A 25,213-nucleotide genomic window follows, 5' to 3' on the forward strand; every position below is an offset into this window, starting at 1 on the left:
GCACACCGATGAAGGAGAATCATGATGTTCCCTGTCTCACCGGAATGAGTGAAGGAAAATCATCCCCTTGCATCCAATACATTCGCAGACACGCAATATATAATTTCACATTGCATAGATAAAATAAAGTGTCACTACATAGCAATAATCCATAAAATGCCATAAATCACAAGTACTGAAATACTGCAAATAAATTATACATCTCATATCTAGATAAAGCATGAAATAATGTCATATAAGTCTGAATAACACATCATGGTAATATATCCATTGAAAGTAAACAATAATAAAATATGAGTCTAATGAGTTCAAACGAGGAGGGGTACTACATTAGGGTTCCTGGCGGGGCATTACAGGTCCCAAAAATATCAATCACCAAATTTGGGTTCAATAGGGGATTAGGAGGATTTGATAGGGATCCACTAGGAGGCGTTAATGCAAGGAGAAAATTATAATGTTGAAGAATAAAATCCTGATGGAGGGGCAGTGAATTTTTAGTTTTATCTCTAGCAACAAATTGAGATAATGAATAACAAACCTAGTGATCATAATTCATCTAAATACCATACATTAGGTGGTTTAACATAGGGAAAAGATGGGTGTAAAATATTTTTTAATGCCCATCCAAGCTGAAGGATTTTATCAACAATAGGGCCTCATCATTCTATTTTCGTGGGAGATCTTCCCTCTAATACCCACTTTTTAGCCTCGATAATCCTTCTCCCACATTGAAGTATTGTTTAAATTCCTCTTTATAAGACCCCTTCAGGTTCTTAGGGAAGGTTACTCCATATTATGGAAACCTAGTAGTGGCCGCAATCAAATCAAGCATGAATTTGAAGGTGACCTTTCCAATCTTCACTTCCCCTTTTTGGAAGGCATGTGAAAAATTCTTGTAGAGCTCCAGGTCAAAGCCCTACATGCCCTTGACATAACTATTCAAGTTCCCTTTAATTACTTTTTCCATAACTTTGGTATGCTCTCTAATTCTTGACATGAATCAGGTTTAATTTGAATTAAGTCCCCTCCACCTCAAACACAAAGAAAATTAGAGAACAAACTAGGTGGGTAATGCAAAAATGACCTATTTGGATACAACAACACTTATGAGGAAGAAGGAATGTGACACTGCTTTTTGAAAAGGATGCATGCCACCATAGCAAAAAATGACTAGCAAAAAGGGTGTTGAAGAAAATAATAAAGCCAATTTTTAAATTATACTCCATTATTAAATTTTTTGTCCTCAAAGATCACCACATGAACCAAATATGATATATTATAGATATTCATCCATATTTTTAAATCAATAAAAAATGATCCTATGAATGCTAGTATGTCTGCAACTTTGTTGCCAAGCCCTTCTTGTATGACACAGTTGGACTTGGCTAATTCTTCAAATGAGGGCCTTACACTTGGCCACCAACTCTTCCCACTTCCAATTTAGAGTAGCTTCATTCTTAAGAACTAGGATAGTGTTTCTCAAATCATATTCTATCATGATTCAATTGTAATTTTTTGATTGATAATAATTAGTCCATAGTAAATGGTAACCACCTCTACAAAACTTGATGTTTGTGATCCCAAGCTAGCCAGATAGGCCAACAAAAAATTACCCCTCTAGTCACATATGATACCACCAACACCCACCTGACCTAGCTTAAGAGTTATATTCCTAATGAATTTTATCATTTCTTATCTCTTTATAATTAGGTACCTAATAAAGCTTAGTTTATGGGATCTAAACCTCTTTCTATTCACCTAGCTACACTTAAGTGTTGTTAGTGTAGAATATGTTAGGTCCCGGAGGCAACTTAGAGGGGGGGGGGGGTGAATCAATTGTCTAACAAATTCAAACCAAAAACAACTTTACCAACTTTAATGATTAATACTGGTAAACCAATCTTTAATGTTGGTACACAGTTTTATCAGCTAATTGTAATACCAGTAAAGATTAATGCATGAAACAAAAAGACAAAGTCATCCACAACACATAACACCAATATTTGTACGTGAAAACCTTGTAAGGGGAAAAACCATGGTGGGAAACTTTACCCACAATCAGATGATACTACTGTAGATAGTATGTGTATACAAATGGGGTCTGTACATACAGAAAGGCCAAGCACCTAGAGCTCACTGCTCAAACACAAATAGGAGTCACACTAACTACAATTGGATGGTTAAATCCAATATGAATGTACTGCTCAAATTAGCATCTTTCTATGCTGGATTCAGTACCAGTGTAGGTCTGATTGTCTTCACAAAACCTCCTTCAACCTTCAAATGATGTCTGCATGTATAGCTCTGCTTAATCTCGCATATACCTTCACACAATTCTTTTTCGCATTCCACATTTGATCTTACAAATAAGATCTTATATTTATATCATAACCTAAGACCAATTTTAGTAGGTCGGCTCTAAAGGATATTACAATAAAATCAATTTACAAATAAAGCAATGTCCAATGCAATAACCGATTCAACATGTCGGCTTGATGCATTTACAACAATAATAAGACATCTCCATAGTGTGTTGTACTGATCTAGAAAAGATAAACCTGCCAGTGTATATCCTGGACCTATTTGTCAGTAACAACAAATATGCAAATATGAATATGCCAATAAACAAATCTTCAAGACAAAGTGTCCAAACGATGTCTTCGATATAACCAGGTGTTTTCCATGCTATTCCAAGTGTCGGTGAACATTATATCCTGTCAGTGTACTAGATACTAGTGGCTGTGCATAAGTCACTTGCTTGCCGATGAATGTTGTTGATTCTCCAAAGTGCCAGAGTTGATAAGTGTTAGTAGGTGTTGACATCAATGAGAAAACCATACTAAAATACCAACAAAATATTCCTCTAGATAAGTTTTCTAGTTGTTGATATCTTGGTAGGGTAATGATTCTTAGGTGTGGAATATTACATGTGACCACATGTCATTATTCTAGATAGAAGTTTCTTTCTAGGTAGAGGTTCTCTTCACTACTTATGTACCTTTTCATAATATAATTATTTAATCTAGTTCATCCTTTAGTATTCAATTCTATGTAACTTTATGTAATTTGTACTTCAACTAGTATTTGTAGATCTTAGAGATCTATTAATACATTAAAGGTGATTTGTATAGATTTTGATTGCCATTCCAAATGGTAGTGAAGTCATTTTATAATTTTATTAAACATGCATTGAAAATAAATTTAAAAGGGGATATTTGCTTATATTTTATCTTATGTTTATCTTCCACTTTATTTTTATATGTTTTTCTTGTAATTTGGACAAGTGGTAGTCGTGCATGGAATATAGGAGGTTAAAATGTTGTATTATTAGAAGAGATATGGAAGGCTACAAAAATTTACTATTTCTTTTATAACATATGCAATTAGAAGTTACAAGTCCAAAATTTTATTTTGTGTTGGCTTATTGTAATTGTAGAAAGGTGTAGTTTTGGTACAAACCTTTGCCTAATGTTGTCCTATAGATTCTATTTTTCATTGTGCATGATTCTTAAGGAAATAGGGCCTCTAAATTTTGATTACTTTTTGACACACGGTGTACTTAATTACATTTTTTTTATGCTAAAATGATACACAATATGAAAAATAGAAGCTTAAGATGAGCTATTCAGTAGATGTTGAAGATAATAGAAAATGAAAGAAGTAAGTAACTTATCAAGCTTAAAATCCATGTGCAACTTTAAATAGATGTAGGATACATCTATGGATAGATGATTCTTATCACCTTGAGATATCCTCTCACTAAAAATATAATTCATTGCATGAGAAGCACCAATTTCATATAAGTGTCTCTTCATGGAGCAAGGGAGGGATTCATAATTAATGGAAGAACTCATGTGTGTAGTTAATTTATTCACCATGGTTCAATTTATTTTATAAAACATATGTGGAATTGGTTTTCATAATATATTAGATGAGAGATAGTGAAACTTTGAAAGGAAAGTTTACTATCATATGAGATTTGTCCTCTCATATAAAGTACTAGCAACGAGATATTGATAAACTTGAGAGATATGTGGATTCTCAAAAGGGATTTCTCCAATTATGCACAAAGGATGCATATATTTAATATTTTCTCATGTTGTACAAAGGCTTTATAGGTTTGACATTTAGGAGATCCACTGATGGAGTGAGTTTTGTGTTTCCTAGATGAAAAATTAGAACTATGTTGGAGAATTGAGAAAATCTAAAATCTATAGAAAATATTCATTCATCAAAATTAAATAAAACATTACATTGCAATATCCTATAAATCCTTTCAACTATATAACTACCCATAACCACCTAACAACTAACAATAGTTAACTAGAAATAATCCAATGGCAAGCACTATATTCTAGTACCCCCTTTAGTTCTAACATAGAAATTTTTATTTTGGTCACATTGGAGTTTGTTCAAATTGTTGTTAGAATCAATATGCTTCATGTTTGCTCCTTTTTCATAATTTTTCAAAATATTCTTATATTCAAACTCATTCCTCTATCTTGGTGGGTTTGAAAGGTTATTATGCTAATTGTATGAATGTATTTTTTATTTCCAAAGTTGAATCAATATTTTCCCGCTTCTCAAAGGATAATGATTATTCATTACCTCCATTCATGATTGTCAAGAAATGATTAAACATTTTTTTGGAGCATCATTCTATATTATCAATCATTATTGTATATTAAAATTGATTTCATTCCAATGCAATTTGTTGAACCAAAAGACTAATCACAATATTTTAGCATTGATTACAGTTGCACATATTGATGCTATACACTATGAATGATAGTTCATTGATCATCACTAACCAAAAAATATTGTAATAAATAATATTTTATAATACTTTGCATGCTAAAATGAATGTTGGCATTCCATACTAGTATTGTTCATACAAACATGCTCATTTGATCAATGTAGGGAATTGTGATATTTTTATGTAACACAACAGATGATGGTGATGTTTATGTACTGCTACTTGGTTGACTACTCTATAGACAAATCACTCCAAATAAGTATACTTTCCATCATTGAGAAGGAAACAATTTGGAAATGGTAAAAATATAAAATATTAAAAAATTACTTTCTTTGTTTCTCTAATCAATATGATTTGTAGGTGTAGTATTATTTTTTAAAGGTAAAAGGATGGAGCCTAAAATACTACATATATTAAAATATAAGTTCAAAATTAAATAGTTACAAAGAGAATTCCACACATAATACATATAATTACATAGTATTTCTAAAGACATAAGGTATAATATTTTTAATTCATCATTTCATTCATGATTTAGCATGTACCCTACCAAGGGTAAGCTCTTTTTGTACATTACCATTTTTGTTGTGGAGGTGGGAACACCTACATGGGTTTTGACCTAGGTAAGACCCTATACATCAAAACCATTTTCCCCTTTCTTCATTTGTGCTGATACAAATTTGACAGGAAAAAGATAACAAAATTATGTAGAGCAGATAGTGATGACCATTCTCAAACTTTGCATAGATAAAAACCTCTATACTATTTCACCTAGCTCTAGAGTTTGGAAGTCTTCATCCAAATTTTAGGCAGACAAACCTACAAAGCCTTCTAATATGGAACCCAAAGATCATTGATGTCATGGAAACCTTCATGATTAGCGAACAAAGCTCCATAATCTGACACTTTTTGCACCAAATTTCTACTAGGTTTTCCTCTTTACATCTCATTTCCAAATCTAAGCTTTTGCATTGATTTACTATTTTGTATCATTTTGTTTATTCTCAATATTGTTATTTTCCTACCATTTGGCCTAGTTCTTTTACATATATTGCATAATATCAACTCCATTGCAACAAAGAAATATTAATCCAAGTGCTTAGCCCTCTTATTATGGTTACATTTGATCTTATTTATGCTCCAATGATATACCATGGAGATTTTAAATCTTAGTTTACATATATAGGATAGGATCTCATTTAAAACATATCAAAAAACATAAAGAAGGCAATATAAATGATACTTTTATCTTCCTTTATTTCTCGTGATAATCCTCTAGTGAATGAAATCATCTTGACATTGAATAGATTACCAATATCTTCATATGATTGTTTGGATTTTGGTCATGGTCTTATTTTATTGAAGATTCAAAATAGAGAATATTTACATCTTTCAAACACATCGAGTATAGGCATTATTTCTCCTAAAGACTTTGTTAATGCATAAATGATTTTTAGAACTGCAAGGAACATGTCTTGAAAAAAAATAGATTAGTCTTTATTCCAATGGCTCTCATCTTGTCTTCCTTCCATGTATCCTTCTTGTAGTATTATTCTCTCATTATATTAGTTTGTGAACCATTCAAATACCTGTTGTCTACTGGGATAAAAATGAACCATTCCAAATCTCTCCTTTACAAAAAGGTTTTATTTACAAATTTCAACAAAGAATGATCATTGCAAATTAAAAAAATCTTTAAGAATTTAAAATTTTCAATACAAACTTCTTTTCCCTAGCCACTTGAAACTACCTCAACCATGTTCACTCTTCTTATAGAGTTTTGGAATGAAGTCTTTTAGATTTTTCCTATGCCATTAGAGAGAAGTATCATGTTGTGAATGCTGTAAATAATGGTTGTCATGAATAGATTAATCCATAAAGATAGGGACAACAATTTTTTTCAATATCTGTATAAAAATGCTTGCATATTTAAATATTCAAGACAACCAGCCAATTGCATAGGCTTTTATTGCATAGCAACAAGAAAAATAAATCTAAGCATGAAACCAATGAACATAGTGAATGAAAAACTATACAGAGACTATACAAAATGGAAGAGAAAGATGATGCAGATCAATGGTGAGTGCCAATGAGCTCACTAGGAGGAGGGTGCATGATCCCAACTAGAATTACTAACAAACATTGAGAAGTATAAAGCATTGAAGATTGGGCAAGGTGAAAACATAACATCCTTTATGGCTAAGGTGAATGAGCTTGTCATGAACATCAGATGTGCTAGTGGAACTCTTGAAGAATATGAGATTGTTGCTAAGGTGTTGAGGTCATTGCCTCCTGTTTACAAGCATAAAGTAGCTGATATTGATAAAATTTGGAGTGTGGATACTGTGACTAGAGACATGTTGGTTGGAAATCTTCTCGCATTTGAGTTGAGAGATTTGGAGAATCACATGGAAAATATGAGCCACATTCAGAGCCTCTATATTTGAGAAGCAGAAGTATGACCTAGGAGAAAGTTCATCTTGGGTATCTAGATAGGAAATATAAAAGAGAGACGTGGAAGAGAAAGAAAGAGAATTGGATGAGCTTGAAGCCCTTATTTCTCGGAGGTTGCCTAAGGGACCCAGTAAGTATGATGGAAAGTTACCTTTTAAATGTTTCTCTTTTAATAAGATAGGAAATTTTGTTTCTAGGTGCCCTGAGAGAATGGTTAGATATAATAAGCATGAAAGACATGATAGGTCTGATAAGTATGATAGGTATGATGACATGATGGGATTGCATGTTGTCATTGATGTCGATATGCTGAAGTATGAACCGGTATATTAAAGTAAGCAAACTGGAAAGAGAACCAGTATGATGATATGAAGTGAACTAGTATGATGGTAGTAACCGGCATATCCGAAAATGTGAACCGGTATGTTGGAATGTGAGTATCGGGGTTTCATTTGATATGACTACCGATTGGCAGTCTCAGCTTCAGGGTTCCTAGTTGATGCATTCCAAGTCTGTGTGATTCGACCGACGATATTTTGTGATGAGTTAGCATTGAAATGAAAATTAGATCATGCTACCACGTCAGCCTTGTGTGCGTGAAGAATCTCCTTGAGGATCTTGCATGAAGAATATTGATTCTATCTACCTCAGGAATATGCAAAATCTTAGCAAATGGTGGAGAGAGCGTGATGGTTTACCCGCTTCCAGAAGCAGTGAAGAATGAACGATGGAGAACATCTTGAGATGTGTTCAAGATTATTTTACTCTATGTAATGCATTTGAACGGTCCAGATTGGACCGACTATATTGTTAACCTAGATACTTAGGGTTTTAGGTTTTGGCCACCGACCTAATTGTTGTCTATAAGGTCAATGATGATTTTTAGTTGAATTTGTTGGCAAATGAATGTGTGTGAAGTGATTCTTGCCAGACCAAAGAAGTGAGTAGAGATTTGTAGAGTGTGATTGCAGATGTAAAGGAACTGAAGCGGATCTGCCTTGGCATTAAGTGATGTTATCAGATCACTGTATTACCTGTTGACTTCTAACAATTTCAGCAGTTGGAAAATCCCTTTACTAGATAGCTTTAACAAGCTTTTTGTAAATCCTTTAATAGGGTGACTCAAAATCATTGAGTTTTTTAAATCCTCTTACAAGGTAACCTTTAATAGGGTTTTAACTTCTAACCGGGTATTTAGCCATCCCTTAACCGTGTGATCCCTAGCAGAACCTGTTGTAAAGTCTTTAATTAGACTAGGCTCCTAACAGAACAAACTTTAGAAGAGTTCAAGAACAACTTGTGGGTATTCATCCCCACTGTGGTTTGTCTCAGTTAGTTTTCCATGTGAAAAATCAGTGTGTTATGTTTGATGCTTTTTCATGTGATGTTTTAGTATTTTCTGTTAAGCGGTAATGCAAGCTGATTCAATGGTCATTATATTTCTGATGTTTTACTTGCTTAAGCATATGCATGAAGTTAAGATGAGATGTTAGGTCTGAAGATGATCTAGATGAACTGGCTTATGTCTTTTACAGTCATACTATGTGTTACCGGTAGAGCCTTGACTTAGATCAGTGATATTGTTTACGAGTTAGTGCAGTCTTTGCAGTTTAAGTTATTTAGAGAAGTTTTTGTCTATACCGATTCACCCCCCTCTCAGTATCTATTGGGTATTTACTATTCATCATTATTCATTAGTTGGTATCAGAGCAACCCGCAAGTCCTCTGTGTTATAAGCTTAACCACTGGAGGAAAAGATCCCATTCTAATGATGAAGAGGGAAGGTCCTAAGTTCAATAGAGATAACTTTAAGATATGGAAGGACGGAATGAAGATATACATTAAAATCATGGGTGCTCAACACTAGAACTATGTTGAGAATACTTTTGTTGTCCCTACAGGTACTCTCACCAATGATCAAAGAAGAGAAATTCAGGAGAATGGGCAAGTCATGGAATCTCTTATCAGTAGTCTATTTGATATTGAGTTTATAAATGTTCAAGACAAAGACAATCCCAAAGATGTATGGGATACTCTAGAGACTATCTATGGTGGTGATGAGCATGTGAAGCAAGATAATGAAGAGAGCCTTAGGGGAAAGTTTGAAGACATGCAGATGGTTGAAGGAGAGACCATTCAACAATATGGGATAATAATTAAAACTATTGTAGGAGACATTAAGAGTGCAGGTGGAAAAATAGATGATCCCACCATTGTTAGCAAAGTTTTTAGATCCTTATTACCAGTCTATGCAATAAGGATTGTTGCTATTCAAGAGTTGAGATCTATTGACAAGAAAAAGATATCCCTTGATTCTATCATTGCTAAGTTGACCGCATATGAGCTAAATAGTTATGATGGCAGTGTTCAGAAGACTGAATCAACCTTTAGAGTATTTGCTGCACTATCTAGAAAAGGAAAAGATGTTGGTACCAACTCTGAACCCAGACAAAGAAGAGATATGGATGATGAGGAGATCCTGATGGAATTTGAATCTCTTTTGGCCAAGAGACTTCCTAAGGGAACTGGAAAATATAGAGGTAAGATCCCTTTGAAATATTTTTCTTGTAATAGGAAAGGACACATTGCTGTCAACTGTCCCAACAGTGATAATAAGGACAAACCGAAGAAGTTTAAAATGTTCAAAGGAGGAAATAGGAGAAACTGTCTTGTTGAAGTTGATGAAGGTGTCACTGATGAATCAGAAGATGAAGAAAGTGAAGACAAAGTATTTGTAGCCATTAAGGAAGATGTGTCAGACAAGAAGGCTCTTGTCTCCCCCTTTGATAATTCTAATGAGTGGATTATTGATAGTGGAATTTCTCACCACATGATTGGTGACTGGAGAAAATTTTTGTCTTTGAAAGAGTATGATGGAGGTGTAGTCTGATTTGGTAATGATGCACCATATTTGGTAAAAGGAAAAGGGTGCATCTCTCTAAATGGGAAAAGCAGTGCTAATAATGTGTATTGGGTAGAAGGTCTCAGGCATAACCTTTTGAGTGTTGCTCAGCTGAATGATAAAGGACTCACTCTGGAATTCAAATATGGAGTGTGCAAAATCAAAGGAAAGAGTGGTGAACTGATAGCCATTGGTATGCAGACCAAAGGTAACTTATTTCAGTTAAGTACAAATATCAGTCAATGTCTAATGGCTAAGTTTGATGATAGTTAGATATGGCATAGGAGGCTCTGCCATGTAAATTTTGATAATATTGTGAAGGCTAGTAATATCATGGCAGTTAGAGGATTGCACGTGCTGAACAAACCAGAGAATCCTTTGTGTAGAGAATGTCAACTAGGGAAGATGTCTTCCTCAACCTTCAAAGGTAAATCTTTCACAATAGATAATTTACTTGATCTTGTGCATACTGATTTGTGTGATCCTATGAAAACTAAGAGTGTTCAGGGAGATAGGTACTTTATGATTCTTACTAATGATTTCTCAAGAATGATGTGGGTCACATTCTTGAAACACAAGTCTGAAGCTTTTGGAAAGTTTAAAGCCTTTAGAGCACTAGTTGAAAAGGAAAGCGGTAAGAGGATTAAATGCCTTAGAACTGACCAAGGAGGAAAGTTCACTTTTGGAGAATTCAATAAGTACAGTGAAGAGAACGACATCAAGAGGAAACTGTCTCTCCCTCAGACTCCACAGTAGAATGACCTAGCAGAAAGGAACAATCGGACTATAGTTGAAGTTGCCAAAACGATGCTGATTCAAGGGAAGGTTGCTCACACTTTTTGGAGAGAAGTGGTGAGCACTGTAGTCTACACTATGACCGGGTACTCATCAAGAAAGGTAAGCATAAAACTCCTTATGAGTATTGGACCGGTAAGACTCTAGTAGTAAGCTACTTTAGAGTATTTGGTAGCAAGTGTGAAGTGAATACCAGAGCAAGTTTGATGTAAAATGTGATGAGGGAATATTTCTAAGGTATTACACCAAGAGAAAAGCTCTCAAGTGTTTTAATAATAGGACTCAGAGAATTGTTGAAAGTATCAATGTTAGAATTGATGAGACCATAAAGAAACCTGAGGAAACCGACAGTGAGCGAGTGGTAGATGAATCGGATGTAACCTTCTGGGAATTGGTTGCAAAACAACCAAGTACAAGTAACAGTGGTCCTACACCAGTAGATGTTGATATAGATGAAGATAAAAATGAGGACGAAGAGGAAAATCAAGAGGAATCAACCAAGATCATTCCTAGGTATGTAAAGCTACATCATGATCCAAAGCAGATCATAGGAGATAAGGATTTGGGAATTCTTACAAGAAGAAAGGTCGGAGAAAATTCTCGCATGATTTCTGAATTTGAGCCCAAAACATTTTAAGAGGCACACAAAGATGAAGATCGGATTAAGGCTATGCAATAGGAACTTGACCAGATAGAAAAGAATGGTACATGGTCTTTGGTACCCATACCTGAGCAAAAAAATGTTATTGGCACCAAATGGGTTTTTAGAAACAAGATGAATGAAGATGGCACAGTGGTAAGAAACAAAGCAAGATTGGTATGTAATGGATATGCTCAAGAAGAAGGAGAAGACTATGGAGAAACTTTTGGCCCACTAGCTAAATTGGAAGGAGTTCGAATGCTAATTGCATATGTAGCCTTCAAGGGATTCAAAGTGTATCTGATGGATGTAAAATCTGCATTCCTGAATGGAATACTTGAAGAGGAAGTGTATATAGAGCAACTAGATGGGTTTGCCCTATCAGAAGATAGTGATATGGTATGTAGGCTACATAAAGCCTTGTATGGATTGAAGCAAACACCTAGAGCATGGTATGAATGTTTACACTCCTATCTTGTGAAGATTGGATTTAAAAGAACAAGTGAAGACAACAATATCTATGTGAAGTCAGAAGGAGATCAGATTTTGATCTGTGAAGTGTTTGTTGATGACATAATTTTTGGTGGAAATGACAAGATGAGCCATGCATTTCCAGATGAGATGAAGAAGGAATTTGAGATGTCACTAATTGGAGAGATTAAGTTCTTCATTGGACTACAAATTCAACAAATGAAAGATGGTATCTTTATCACTCAATCCAAGTATATCAAAGAGGTGGTGAGACCTTAGGCATGGAAGATAGCATACCGGTTGGTACACCGATGATGACTGGTTGTAAATTGTCAAAAGAAGATGACTCAATGTTGGTGAATGAGAAAGAATACCGATCAATGATTGGTAAGTTGCACTATGTAGTACACAACAGATTGGATATTATACATGTAGTGGGAATTGCTACATGTTTTCAGAAAAGTCCATGAGAATCCCACTTGGTTGCAGTCAAGCGGATTCTTAGATATCTGGAGGGAACTATAGATTATGGATTGTGGTATCGATATAGTAATGATTTCAATCTCAAAGTGTTTATTGATGTCAATTGGGCTAGTAATGTGAACGACCAGAAGAGCACAACCAGTGGTGTATTCTTTCTCGATGGTAGACTAGTCTCATGGATGAGCAAGAAGTAGAGTTGTATTTGTCAATCAACAGTAGAAGCAGAATATGTAACAACATTTATGAATTGCACTCAGACAATTTGGATGAAGCATGTATTATGTGGTTTCAAAGTCCCTGTATTTAAACTGGTGAGTATATTTTGTGACAAAATAAGTGCAATTAATATTTCCAAGAAACAGGTATTGCATGCTAGAACCAAGTACTTCAAGCTCAGGTATCATTTCTTGAGGGAGAAAGTTCATAACAAAGAGGTTGTATTGGAACATATTTCCAGTAAGGAGAAGTTAGTAGATATTTTCACCAAGCCTCTACCGAAGGCTACATTTACCTATTTAAGAGGTGAATTAGGGGTGATGCCCCTTCAAGAGGTGAACTAAAGGTATGTTCTTCACATCAGTAAGGTATTGCGTTGTTAAATATTTTTAGAATTGGTGTGCTGAAGGATGCTACTCCTCAAGGGGAGCAACATAGTAGATCATGGATGTTTGTGCCTCCACTTTGACATTGTTCTCAAAGGGGGAGACGATGTGAAGCAGTGCAGATACCTACAGTATTGAAGACATATTATATTGAAGAAGATGTTGAGATATATTTGTATATTGCCATCAATGCCAAAGGGGGAGATTGTTGGCATATGTGCAAAGTTTGATGACATGATGGGATTGTATGTTGTCATTGATGTCAATATGCTAAAGTATGAACTGGTATATGAAGTATGCAAATTGGCAAGAGAACATGTATGATGGTATGAACTAGTATATGTGAAAAGGTGAACCGGTATGTTGGAATGTGAACCGGTTGATGCAAAGTTTGTATCGGGGTTTCATTTGATATGACTACCAGTTGGTAGTCTCAGCTTCAGGGTTTTTGGTTGATGCATTCCAAGTCTGTGTGATTCAACCGATGATATTCTATGATGAGTTGGCATTGAAATAAAGATTAGATCGTGCTACCACGTCAACCTTGTGTGCGTGAAGAATCTTTTTGAGGATCTTACATGAAGAAGATTGATTCTATCTACCTCGAGAAGGTGCAAAATCTTAGTAAACAGTGGAGAGCGCGTGATGGGTTATCAGCTTCCAGAAGTGGGGAAGAATGAACTATGGAGAACGTCTTGAGATTTGTTCAAGATTGTTTTACTCTATGTAATGTGTTTGAATGGTTAGGATTAGACTGACTGTATCGTTAACCTAGATGCTTAGGGTTTTAGGTTTTGGCCACCAACCTAATTATTGTCTATAAGGTCGATGATGATTTTCATTTGAAGTTGTTCGGAAATGAATGTGTGTGAAGTGATTCTTGCCAGACTAAAGAAGTGAGTAGAGATTTGGAGAGTGTGATTGCAGATGTAAAGGAACTAAAGTAGATCTGGCTTGGCATTAAGTGTTGTTATCAGATTAGTGTATTACCTTTTGACTTCTAACCATTTCAGTAGTTGGAAAATCCCTTTGCTTGGTAGCTTTCATAGGCTTTTTGTAAATACTTTAATAGGGTGACTCAAAATCATTGAGTTTTTCAAATCCTCTTACAAGGTAACCTTTATCAAGGTTTTAACCCTAACTGAGTATTTAGCCATTCCTTAATCGGGTGATCCCTAGCAAGATCGGTTCCTAGCAGAACCTGTTGTAAAGTCTTTAATCGGACTAGGCTCCTAACAGAGCAAACTTCAAAAGAGTTCAAGAACAACTTGTGGGTATTCATCCCCATCGTGGTTTTTCCCAGTTGGGTTTACACGTGAAAAATCAGTGTGTTATGTGTGATTCTTTTTCATGTGATGTTTTAGTATTTTCTATTAAGCGGTAATGCAAGCTGATTCAATGGTCATTGTATTTCTTATGTTTTACTTACTTAAGCATACGGGTAAAGTTGACATGAGATGTTAGGTCTAAAGATGATCTAGATGAACTGGTTTATGTCTTTTACAGTCGTACTATGTGTTACCAGTAGTGCCTTGATTTAGATCAGTGATATTGTTTACCAGTTAGTGCAGTCTTTGTAGTTTAAGTTGTTTAGAGAAGTTTTTGTCTATATTGATTCACCCCCCCTATGAGTATCTATTGGGTATTTACTGTTCATCATTTTTCATCAATTGGTATTAGAGCAACCTCCAGGTCCTCCATGTTATAAGATTAACCGCTTGAGGAAAATATCCTATTCTAATGATGAAGAGTGAAGGTCCTAAGTTCAACAGAGATAACTTTAAGATATGGAAGGATAGAATGAAGATATACATTGAAATCATGGGTGCTCAACATTGGAACTATGTTGAGAATAATTATGTTGTCCCTATCAGTACTCTCACCGATGATCAAAGAAGAGAAATTTAGGAGAACGGGAAAGTCATGGAAGCTCCTATTAGCAGTCTATCTGATATTGAGTTTATAGATGTTGAAGACAAAGACAATCCCAAAGATGTATGGGATACTCTAGTGACTATCTATGGTGGTGATGAGCATGTGAAGCAAGCTAAAGAAGAGAGCCTTAGGGGAAAGTTTGAAGACATGCAGATGGTTGAAGGAGAGACCATTCAACAATATGGGATAAGAATTAAAATTGTTGTACGAGACATCAACAGTGCAGGAGGAAAAATAGACGATCCCACCATTATGAGAAAAGTTTTGAGATCCTTATTACCGGTCTATGCAATAAGGGTTTCTGCTATTCAGGAGTTGAGATCTATTTACAAGACAAAGGTATCCCTTGATTCTATCATTGCTAAGTTGAACGCATATGAGCTATACAGTTATTATGGCAGTGTTCAGAAGACGGAATCAGCCTTTAGAGTATCTGTTGCACTATCTAGAAAATGAAAAGAGGTTGGTACTAGTTGTGAACCTAGACAAAGAAGAGATATGGATGATGAGGAGATCCTAATGGAATTTGAAGCTCTTCTAACCAAGAGACTTCCTAAGGGAACTGGAAAATACAAAGGTAAGCTCCCTTTGAAATGTTTTTCTTGTAATAGGATAGGACACATTATTGTCAACTGTCCCAACAGTGATAATAAGGACAAACCGAAGAAGTTTAAAAAGTTCAAAGGAGGAAATAGGAGAAACTGTCTTATTGCAGTCGATGAAGGTGTCACTGATAATGAATCAGAAGATGAAGAAAGTGAAGACATATTATTTGTAGCCATTAAGGAAGATGTGTTAGACAAGAAGGCTCTTGTCTCCAGCTTTGATAATTCTAATGAATGGATTATTGATAGTGGATGTTCTCACAACATGACTCGTGACCAGAGAAAGTTTTTGTCTCTGGAAGAGTATGATGGAGGTGTAGTCTAATTTGGTAATGATGCACCATGTATGGTAAAAGGAAAAGGGTCCATCTCTCTAAATGGGAAAAGCAGTGCTGATAATGTGTATTGGGTAAAAGGTCTCAGGCATAACCTTTTGAGTGTTGCTCAGTTGAATGATAAAGGACTCACTCTGGAATTAAAAGATGGAGTGTGCAAAATAAAAGGAAAGAGTGGTGAACTAATGGCCATTGGTATGTAGACCAAAGGTAACTTATTTCAGTTAAATACAAATATCAGTCAATGTCTAATGGCTAAGTTTGATGATAGTTGGATATGGCATAGTTGACTCTGCCATGTAAGTTTTGATAAGAAGGCTAGTAAGATCAAGGCAATTAGAGGATTTCCTGTGCTGAACAAACCGGAGAATCCTTTGTGTAGAGAATGTCAACTGGGGAAAAATTCTTCCTCAACCTTCAAAGGTAAATCTTTCATAGCATACAATTTACTTGATCTTGTGCATACTGATTTGTCTGGTCCTATGAAAACTAGGAGTGTTCAGGGAGATAGGTACTTTATGATTCTTACTGATGATTGCTCAAGAATGATGTGGGTCATATTCTTGAAACACAAGTCTGAAGCTGTTGGAAATTTTAAAGCCTTCAGAGCACTAGTTGAAAAGGAAAGTGGTAAGAGCATTAAGTTCCGTAAAACTAACCAAGGAGGAGAGTTCACTTCTAGATAATTTAATAAGTATTGTGAAGAGAATGACATCAAGAGGCAATTGTCTACCCCCTAGACTCCACAACAGAATGGCCTAGCAGAAAGGAATAACTAGATTGTAGTTGAAGTTGCCAGAATGATGTTGATTCAAGGGAAGGTTGCTCACACTTTTTGGAGAGAAGCAGTGAGCATTGGAGTCTAAGCTATGAACCGGGTACTCATCAGGAAAGGTAAGGATAAAACTCCTTATGATTATTGGACTGATAAGACTCCAGTAGTAAGCTACTTTAGAGTGTTTGGTGGCAAGTGTTATATAAAGAGAAGTGAATACTAGAGCAAGTTTGATGCAAAATGTGATGAGGGAATATTCCTAGGGTATTCCACCAAGAGCAAAGCTCTCAAGTGTTTTAATAATAGTACTTAGAGAATTGCTGAAAGTATCAATGTTAGAATTGATGAGACCATTGAGAAACCTAAGAAAACCGACAGTGAGTGAGCGGTAGATGAACTAGATGTAACCTTCTGGGAACCAGTTGCAAAACAACCAAGTACAAGTAATAGTGCTCCTAGACTAGTAGATGCTGATGTAGATGAAAATGAAGATGAGAATGAAGAGGAAAAGAAAGAGGAATCAGCCAAGATCATTCCTAGGTATGTAAAGCTACATCATGATCCAAAGCAAATCATAGGAGATAAGGATGCAGGAATTCTTACAAGAAGAAAGGTCAAAGAAAATTCTTGCATGATTTCTGAATTTGAGCCCAAAATAGTTGAAGAGGCACACAAAGATGAAGACCGGATTAAGGCTATGGAAGATTAACTTGACCAGATAGAAAAGAATGCTACATGGTCTTTGGTACCCAGACCTTAGCATAGAAATGTTATTGGCACCAAATGGACTTTTAGAAACAAGCTGAATGAAGATGGCACAATGGTAAGAAACAAAGCAAGATTGGTATGTAAGGGATATGCTCAAGAAGAAGGAGAAGACTATGGAGAAACCTTTGCTCCAGTAGCTAGATTGGAAGGAGTTCGAATGCTACTTGCATATGCAACCTTCAAGGGATTCAAAGTCTATTAGATGAATGTAAAATCGGCATTCCTGAATGGAATACTTGAAGAGGAAGTGTATATAGAGCAACCAGATGGGTTTGCCCTATTAGAAGACGGTGATATGGTATGTAGGCTACATAAAACCTTGTATGGATTGAAGCAAGCACCTAGAGCATGGTATGAAAATTTACACTCCCATCTTGTGAAGATTGGACTTAAAAGAACAAGTGAAGACAACAATATCTATCTGAAGTCAGAAGGAGATCAGATTCTGATCTATGAAGTGTTTGTTGATGACATAATTTTTGGTGGAAATGACAAGATGAAGCATGTGTTTGCAGATGAGATGAAGAAAGAATTTGAGATGTCACTAATCGAAGAGATTAAGTTCTTCATTAGACTACAAATTCAACAAATGAAAGATGGTATCTTTATCACTTAGTCCAAGTATGTCAAAGAGGTGTTCAATAAATTTGGCATGGAAGATGGCAAACCGGTTGGTACACCGATGATGACCAATTGTAAATTATCAAAAGAAGATGACTTAGTGTTGGTGAATGAGAAGGAATACTGGTCAATGATTGATAAGTTGCAATATGTAGTACACAATAGAATGGTTATTTCACATCCAGTGGGCATTGCTACACATTTTCAAAAAAGCCCAAGAGAATCCCACTTGGTAGCAGTCAAGAGGATTCTTAGGTATCTGAAGGGAACTATAGCTTATGGATTGTGGTATCCATACAGTAATGATCTCAATCTCAAAGTGTTTACCGATACCGATTGGGTTGGTAATGTGGACGATCGGAAGAGCACAACCGATGGTGCATTCATTCTCGGTGGTAGGCTAGTCTCATGGATGAGCAAGAAGAAGAATCGTATCTCTCAGTCCACAACAAAAGCAGAATATGTAGCAACATCTATGAACCGCACTTAGACAATTTGGATGAATCATGTATTAAGTGGTTTCAAAGTCCCTGTATGTGAACCGGTGAGTATATTTTGTGACAACACAAGTGCAATTAATTTTTCCAAGAATCCGGTATTGCATGATAGAACCAAGCACTTCAAGCTCAAGTATCATTTCTTGAGGGAGAAAGTTCAGAACAAAGAGGTTGTATTGGAACATGTTTCCAGTAAGGAGCAATTAGCAGATATTTTCACCAAGCCTCTACTGAAGGCTACATTTACCTATTTAAGAGGTGAATTAGGGGTGCTTCCCCTTAAAGAGGTGAACTAAAGGTATGTGCTCCACATCAGTCAGGTATTGCATTATCAAATCTTTTAAGGATTGGTGTGTTGAAGGACGCTGCTCCTCAGGGGGAGCAGCATAGTAGATCATGGATGTTTGTGCCTCCACTTTGGCATTGTTGTCAAAGGGGGAGAAGATGTGAAGCAGTGAAGATATCTGCAGTATTGAAGACATATTATATGGAAGAAGATGTTGAGATATCTTGTATATTGCCATCAATGCCAAAGGGGGAGATTGTTGGCATATGTGCAGAGTTTGATGACATGATGGGATTGTATGTTGTCATTGATGTCAATATGATGAAGTATGAATTAGTATATTGAAGTAAGCAAATTGACAAGAGAATCGGTATGATGGTATGAACTGGTATATGCGAAAAGGTGAACCGGTATGTTGGAATGTGAACCGGTATATGAAAAGTTTGTATCGGGGTTTCATTTGATATGACTACCAGTTGGTAGTCTCAGCTTTAGTGTTTCTGGTTGATGCATTCCAAGTCTGTGTCATTCGACCGTCGACATTCTGTGATGAGTTAGCATTGAAATGAAGATTAGATAGTGCTACCACATCATCCTTGTGTGTGTGAAGAATGTCCTTAAGGATCTTTCATAAAGAAGATTGTTTCTATCTACCTTGGGAATGTGCAAAATCTTAGTAAACGGTGGAGAGCGCGTGATGGGTTATCAGCTTCCAGAAGTGGTGAAGAACAAACGATGGAGAACATCTTGAGATTTGTTCAAGATTATTTTACTCTATGTAATGTGTTTGAATGGTCAGGATTGGACCGAGTGTATTGTTAACCTAGATGCTTAGGGTTTTAGGTTTTGGCCACCAACCTAATTGTTGTCTATAAGGTTGACGATGATTTTCATTTGAAGTTGTTGGTAAATGAATGTGTGTGAAGTGATTCTTGCCAGACCAAAGAAGTGAGTAGCAATTTGCAGAGTGTGATTGTAGATGTAAAGGAACTGAAGTGGATTTACCTTGGCATTAATTGTTGTTATCAGATCAGTGTATTACTTGTTGACTTCTAACCATTTCAGCAGTTGGAAAATCCCTTTACCGGGTAGGTTTAACAGGGTTTGTGTAAATCCTTTAATAGGGTGACTCCGAATCATTGAGTTTTTTAAAACCTCTTACAAGGTAACCTTTAACAAGGTTTTAACCTCTAACTGAGTATTTAGCCATCCCTTAACCAGGTGATCCCTAGCAGGATCGGTTCCTAGCAGAACCTATTGTAAAGTCTTTAATCAGACTAGGCTCCTAACAGAGCGAACTTCAGAAGAGTTCAAGAACAACTTGTGGGTATTCATCCACACCGTAGTTTTTCCCGGTTGGGTTTGCACGTGAAAAATCAGTGTGTTATGTGGGATGCTTTTTCATGTGATGTTTTAGTATTTTCTATTAAGTGGTAATGCAACTTGATTCAATGGTCATTGTATTTCTGATGTTTTAGTTGCTTAAGCATATTGGTGAAGTTGAGATGAGATGTAAGGTCTGAAGATGATCTAGATGAACCGGTTTATGTCTTTTATAGTCATATTGTGTGTTACCGGTAGTTCCTTGATTTAGACAAGTGATATTGTTTACCAGTTAGTGCAGTCTTTGCAGTTTATGTTGTTTAGAGAATTTTTTGTCTATACTGATTCATCCCCCCTCTCAGTATCTATTGGGTATTTACTGTTCATCATTATTCATCAATGGCTAGATATGATAAGCATGAAAGACATGATAGATCTGATGAGTATGGTAGGTATGAGAAGCATGATAAGAACGATAAGCCTAATAAGACCTACCAAAAGTACAAAAATCAGAAGGGATGCTATTATGTTGCTGATGAAGGTGTAATAGATGAAGAATTAGAGAATGGGAATTTAGAAGATGAGTTTGTATTTATTGCTATCAAGGAAGCTGATGCGGTACCAGTGAATCCTACAAGCTGGATTATTGAGGAGAAATCTTTGGCTGCTAAGATTGAAGAGAAAGTTGAATGAGTGATTGACAGTGGTTGTTTACATCATATGATAGGTGATAAAAGTAAATTTGTGAGTATGAAAAGGTATAATGGTGGAATAGTGAGATTTGGAGATGATAAAGCTTGTGTGATTCATGGTAGAGATTCTATATCTTTTAATGGTAAGAATAATACTGATGATGTCTTGTATGTTGAAGGTTTGATGCATAATATTTTTAGTGTTAGATAGATGGTTGACAAAGGATATGATCTGTGATTAAACAATGGTAAATGCAAGACTCTAAATGCCTCTACTATAGAGATTGGATCAAGGACTAAGACAAAAGGTAATATCTTTCACTTGAATGTTGGTGAGAAAAGTTGTCTAATTGCTCAAATTGATGAATGTTGGTTATGGCATAAGAGGATGTGTCATGTTGATTTTGACTGCATGATAAGGATAAGTTCTACTCAAGTTGTAGAGATTTACCTAAGATTCTGAAGCCTGCTAATCCAGTATGTAAGGAATGTTAGATGGGAAAGCAAACAAAAACTACATCTAAGAGTAAGTTGTATTCATCTTATGGATTGTTAGATCTAGTGCATACTAACTTATGTTGGCCTACAAGAGTCACAAGCATGCAGGGTGACATATATTTCATGTTGCTAACTGATGACTACTCTAGGATGATGTGGGTTACTTTTTCAAGGGAGAAATCAAAAGCACTGGAGAAATTCAAGATATTAAAAGCTAGAGTGGAGAATGAGACTGGGTTGAAGCTAAAATGCCTGAGATCTGACAGAGGAGGAGAATTTAGATCAGGAGAATTTCATACATTTTGTGAGAGAAATGGAATTAGAAGATATTTATCTGCTCCTACAACCCCTCAGTAGAATGGAGTTATTGAAAGAAAGAATAGAACCATTTTGGATGTTGCTAGGACTATGTTGATTGAAGGAAATATTGCACAAACCTTTTGAAGAGAAGATATTAGCACTTTTGATTACACATTTAGTTGGGCTCATATAAAAAGTGATTTTGGTAAGACTCCTTATGAGCTACGGTTTGGTCATGTTCCTATAGTTAGATATTTTAGAGTTTTTGGAAGTAAATGTTATATGAAGAGAGATGAGGATATAGGAAAGGTTAATGCAAGATGTTATGAAGGAATCTTTTTGGGATAAATAGACAAGGCCTATCGATGTTACAACAAGAGACTAAGAAAGATAGTGGAGAGTGCAAATGTGATGGTAGATGAATGTCTTGGAAAGTATACTAGAGCATGAAATTATGATTTTGAAAAATGAAGATGTTTCAAAACCTGTGCAGATTGAGATCTTGAAGTAGAAAGATTCGGTAGATACATGTACTTTGGATATTTTTGTTTCTGGTGAAGAAGTGCAAGAGCCTAACAATTAGAACAATCAAAAGACTTTGAGGTATGTAAGATTGAATCACTCTGAAAAACCAGATTATTGGTGATAAGAATAAAGGTGTGATGACTAGGAAAATGATTGCTACTAAAGAGGTATGCTTGATCTAAAAAATTGAGCCTAAAGATGTAGCATAAGCATGTAAAGATGATAATTGGATAAAAGTAATGGAAGAAGAGCTAAATCTGATTGAGAATAATAATACTAGGGAGCTTGTTCAGAGACCTAAAGACAAGAATGTGATTGACATTAAATGGGTGTTCCGAAATAAACCGAATGAAACCAGTGAAGTTGTTAGAAACAAATAAAGATTGATATGTAAAGGATGTTCTCAGATGGAAGGAATTGATTATGAGGAGACTTTTTCTCTAGTAGCTAGAATTGAAGTTGTTAGATTGTTGCTTGCATATGCTAATTACAAGAACTTCAAGGTATATTAGATGGATGTTAATTTAGCCTTTTTGAATGGTGATTTGGAGGAGGAAGTATACATTGAGAAATCAGATGGATTTTGTTTATTAGATGAAGGAGATGTGGTATGAAAATTGAAGAAAGCAATGTATGGACTTAAGCAAGTCCTTAGAGCTTGGTATGCTAGATTGGATAAGTATTTATTGAAGCTGGGATTTTGTAAAGGTACTGTTGATAGTGATTTATACTTTAAGGTTGATAATGATAATATTTTGATTGTTGAAGTCTTTGTTGATGATATCATTATTGGAGGAGATGATGATTTAAGTATAAATTTTGCTGATGATATGCAAAAGGAATTTGAGATGTCTATGATTGGTGAAATGAAATTCTTCTTAGGATTGCAGATTAATCATACCAATAAAGGTATTTTAATTTCTTAATCTAAGTATGTGAAGGAATTGTGGAAGAAGTTTGGGCTAAATGATTCCAAACCTATTGGAACTCCTATGGTAACTGGATGCCAGTTGTCTAAGAATGATAAATCTCATAAAGTTACTTAGACTTTCTATAGGTCTATGGTTGGTGGATTGTTGTACTTAACTCAGACTAAACTGGATATTTTGCATATTGTTTGTCTTTGTGTAGATTTCAAGATAATCCTAAAGAGACTCATGTTACTATTGTAAAGAGGATTTTCAAATACTTGAATGGGACTATTGACTATGGTTTGTGGTATCCAAAAAAATGATGGTTTCCTATTATGTGCTTATATTGATGCTAATTGGGTAGGTGATGTTGATGACCGAAAGAGCATTATTAGTGGAGCTTTCTTTATAGGAAAGAAATTGATTTCGTGGTCTAGTAAGAAGCAAGATATTGTATCTTTATCTACTATTAAAGTTGAATACATTGGTGTTGCTAGCAATTGTACTCAAGTAGTTTGGATGAAGTAGATGTTGAAGGATATTAGAGTGATTTATGATGAGCCTACTATTATATATTGAGATAATTCAAGTGCTATCAATATTTCCAAGAATCTGGTACTATATTTTTAAAAAAAACATGTATCAATAAAGTATCATTTCTTAAGGGAGAAAGTCAACGATGAAGAAGTTGGATTGGAATATGTATCTACAAAGGATTGGGTTGCAGATATTTTCACTAAACCTTTGCCTATAGATACATTTGTCTATTTGAGAAATAAGTTAGTTGTCTCTACCCCTCCTGATGAGAACTAGATGCATGGATTTGTATCAATCTAGTGGATTTCAGAGCCTTATCTCTTTATCTGGGTTGATGAGTTGGTGTTGCTACTCAATCGAAGTAGTCAGTGTGTGATTTAGATGATCAGTTGTAAGTTTATCCTAAGAGGGAGCAATTTTCCTTCTTAGAAGGTGAGTTTTGGGGAGTGAAGCATAATCTGTATTCTGTCTTTGGCTATAAAAGGGAGAGAGATGCATGTGAAAAACTATTTTATCTTTGAAGCTTTGTGTGCATGATCTTAGGGGGAGTTTCTTGGAGATTGATGGTGTCGATCTATTCCTTTGTATTGATTATTTTTCACATTCATATGTTACCATCAATGCCAAAGGGGGAGATTGTTGGATATTGTTGCTGCTAGGATATGTTGTTGTCATTGATCTCAGCATATACCTATGTTTGGTCTTCTTGTGATTGCATTGAGTAGGTATGGCTGGTTTATCTATTTGGGATGTTGAATCAACTAGAGATACCTCATTCTTTATTGATTCCATGATGATATGTGGTGATTTGGTTGAGTTGTGGATTCTAGTTTAGAGACTGTTCTTCTATGTTCAGTGTTGTTGTGTTCTGGTATTTGATTCGTTGTGCTCTGGTATGATCATATCTTTGGTTGCGGATTTGGGAGAAGGTTTTGGATATAATGTATATTTGTATTTCAGATGGTTCATGATTTTGTGCTCTGCAAGTTATCTTTCTAGTCCAAATTGTTTTTGTTAAGTGTTCTTGAGAGTTAGTGTGTTGATCGATGAAGATTTGTATAAGTGTTTTTTGTGCAGCTATTGCAGAGGTTCTAATGTGCTTGATGGTGTTTCCTAATTGTTTCCTATTTGTTTTGGTGGTCCACATTGATCCTTGTGCACAGTATTGTTCATTTTGTTGATCTGATGATATTCTTCGTGTTATGCGGTATTTTTGGTGGTGTAGCATGTTGCGATTGATCTTGACAAGATTTTTGGTGGTGATGCATGTTTGGAGATTTGATTTAGGTCTATGATATGTCATCTATGGGATTGTATTGGTTCGGTATTGGTTCGGTGATTTATTTATATATAGTGTTATGTAATTTTGTAATTAAGGGTTGAGGGTTTGGCTGACCCTATAGTCAAGCTTGATGAATTGTATAAATAGGTGTTAGATTCATGCAATTTGGGTGTTTATGTTGTGTTTGCATCACCAGAGAGTTCTGCATGTGCGCATAAGT

The sequence above is a fragment of the Cryptomeria japonica genome, chromosome 10, assembly GCF_030272615.1.
Source record: "Cryptomeria japonica chromosome 10, Sugi_1.0, whole genome shotgun sequence".
In the NCBI taxonomy this organism is placed as follows: Eukaryota; Viridiplantae; Streptophyta; class Pinopsida; order Cupressales; family Cupressaceae; genus Cryptomeria; species Cryptomeria japonica.